We start from the raw sequence: 2,320 nt of genomic DNA on the forward strand, positions 1-2,320 counted from the left end.
GAAAATGTGGAACGCTTCACGAATTTGGGTGTGATCTTTTGGGCAGAGGCCATGCCAATCTCTGTAGCGTTCAGATTTTCATAGATGTCCTGCCGAAGTGAGGACATAAACTCAGGGAGTTTATTTAAAAAAAAAAAATTTTTTTAACGTTTATTTATTTTTGAGACAGAGAGAGACAGAGCATGAACAGGGGAGGGGCAGAGAGAGAGGGAGACACAGAATCTGAAACAGGCTCCAGGTTCTGAGCTGGTCAGCACAGAGCCCGATGCGGGGCTCGAACTCACCGACCGTGAGATCATGACCTGAGCTGAAGTCGGACACTTAACCGACCAAGCCAACCAGGCGCCCCTCAGGGAGTTTATTTTAAAGGGAAATTACTGTAGGGCCACCTGGATGGCTCAGTCGGTTAAGCATCTGACTCTTGGTTTCGGCTCAGGTCATGATCTCACGGTTTCGTGAGCTCGAGCCCTGCATCGGGCTCTGTGCCGACAGCATGGGGCTTGCTAGGGATCCTCTCTCTCTCTCCCTCTCTCTCTCTGCTCCTCCCCTGCTATGCTCTGTCTCTCTCAAAATAAATAAACTTAAAAAAATAAATAAAAGGATGCTACTGTCAATAGGAACTTCTATTTTTGAACTGGCAGTCAAACAGATACATAAGTATGAGGAGTAAAAAGTTCACCTGCAGAGCACATAAAACCACCCCAGGCTCCCCCAGATACAGCTATAAACATTCCGAGCGGGTACTGGATGTGGCTGGCCTTGAGTCTGCAACCTGGCTTTGCCATCTGTTTGACTCTGGGCAAATGTTCCTGTCCTCCCCTGCCTCAGTCCCCTCCTCTGTAAAATGATAATACTTGTGAGCACTTCCTCCCGCAGCTGTGAGAATTAAAATCACGGACACAATGCTCAGCACCGTCGGACACACAGTCAGCACTCAATATGTGAAAGCTGGTAGCCGGGCACCCTGTCCTGTACCCAGCGACGGTAACAGTCCTGGGAGCTAACAAAGCAAGCGTCCTGCTGCGTGCTAGGAGCCGGGCGAAGTGCCTGGCCTGCGTTATTTCACGTGCACCCACAACGTCCTACGAGGCCGATGCTGTTACCCCCGTTTTGTAGGTCAGAACATAGGCAGAGAGAGGTGGTGCTGGGAGTGGAAGGTCGCATGGCTAAAGACTTGAGCTCTCGGGAAAGTTTAAGGGCGACATGAGAAGCGACCAAGAGCCCGCTGGAATGTCAGGGCTGTTCCCGGGCAGAGGTGATTAACTGTGAAACCAGTGCCTGGGCCCTCGAGATCGCCGACCTGGCAAGTCACAGCAAACCTGGCCTGCGGGTTCCGCCCCGCTGGAGTCCTCCTGGCTGCGTCTCTTTCCTGAGCTGCTCCTTGTCAGGTCTGCCAAGACAGGGCTCCCCCAGCACCGGGTCTAGGACTTCACGTCTTTTCAAGGGGACTCACCTCTCCCGGTTAATGGACTTTCCTGCCCTCCCCTTACCCCGTCATCTCCCAGTGTCCCCAAAGCCGCCCCTTTGCTCTGCAATCTCTCCCCTTCCACGCTGTGTCTGAGCCCCCGACACTGGCACGCAGCCTCCTACTAATTATCCACCGCTTGTGCAAAAATGAGCGCCTCTCAAGTTCACACCCACCCCGTACACCTTCGCCGACCGGGCTGGGCATGACCGACCGTTTCGGTCCGCGTGGGGAATCCGGTCTCGTGCGAGGGTGGCACTTAGCATCGGGGTCGCGTCCGTTTCCTGGGGCTGCCATGACGTAGGGTTCCAAGCCGGTGGCTGAACAAATGTATCCTCCCAAGATCTGGAGCCCAGCAGCCTGAAATGAAGCTGTCAGCAGGGCCATCCCCCCTCCCTCCGGGAGAGGATCCTTCCTTGGCTCTTCCCGCTCTGGTGGCACCAGGTATTTCGTGGCTTGTGGCCACTGCACTCCCATCTCTGCCTGTGTTCACATGGCCTCTCCCTGTGTGTCCGTGTGTGTCCCTTTCCGTCTAAGATCACCTTGTCATAGGATCCAGAGCCCTCCCTGATGCAGCATGATCACCTCCACCCTTACCTTAACCACCCCTGCAAAGATCCTGTTTGCTAATAAAGTCACATTCCAAGACTCCAAGTAGACACAGAATTGGGGCAAGCCGCTCAACCCTCTACAGACATCTTCAAATAGAAGATGAGCCTGATAGTCTCTGTGGCAGGTTTACTGAGCCCAGTGGGTACAGACGCGAAGGGGCTTAATCTTCCTCCAAAGACCATCGCCGGCCATCTTCTTACAAATCTTCCTTCCCCGGCCCTTAGTGGCACCCTGGGCAGATGT

The 2,320-nt window shown here is 53.9% G+C and overlaps 1 non-coding gene across 1 annotated transcript; it reads right to left on the reverse strand.

Annotated features, from left to right (window-relative positions):
- LOC123588612 lies at positions 1 to 105 on the reverse strand. Its single transcript, XR_006707935.1, has one exon. It is a non-coding gene; the product is annotated as a U6 spliceosomal RNA (small nuclear RNA).
- Between the last annotated feature and the right edge of the window lie 2,215 nt (positions 106 to 2,320).

The sequence above is a fragment of the Leopardus geoffroyi genome, chromosome D3 (genome assembly GCF_018350155.1).
Source record: "Leopardus geoffroyi isolate Oge1 chromosome D3, O.geoffroyi_Oge1_pat1.0, whole genome shotgun sequence".
In the NCBI taxonomy this organism is placed as follows: Eukaryota; Metazoa; Chordata; class Mammalia; order Carnivora; family Felidae; genus Leopardus; species Leopardus geoffroyi.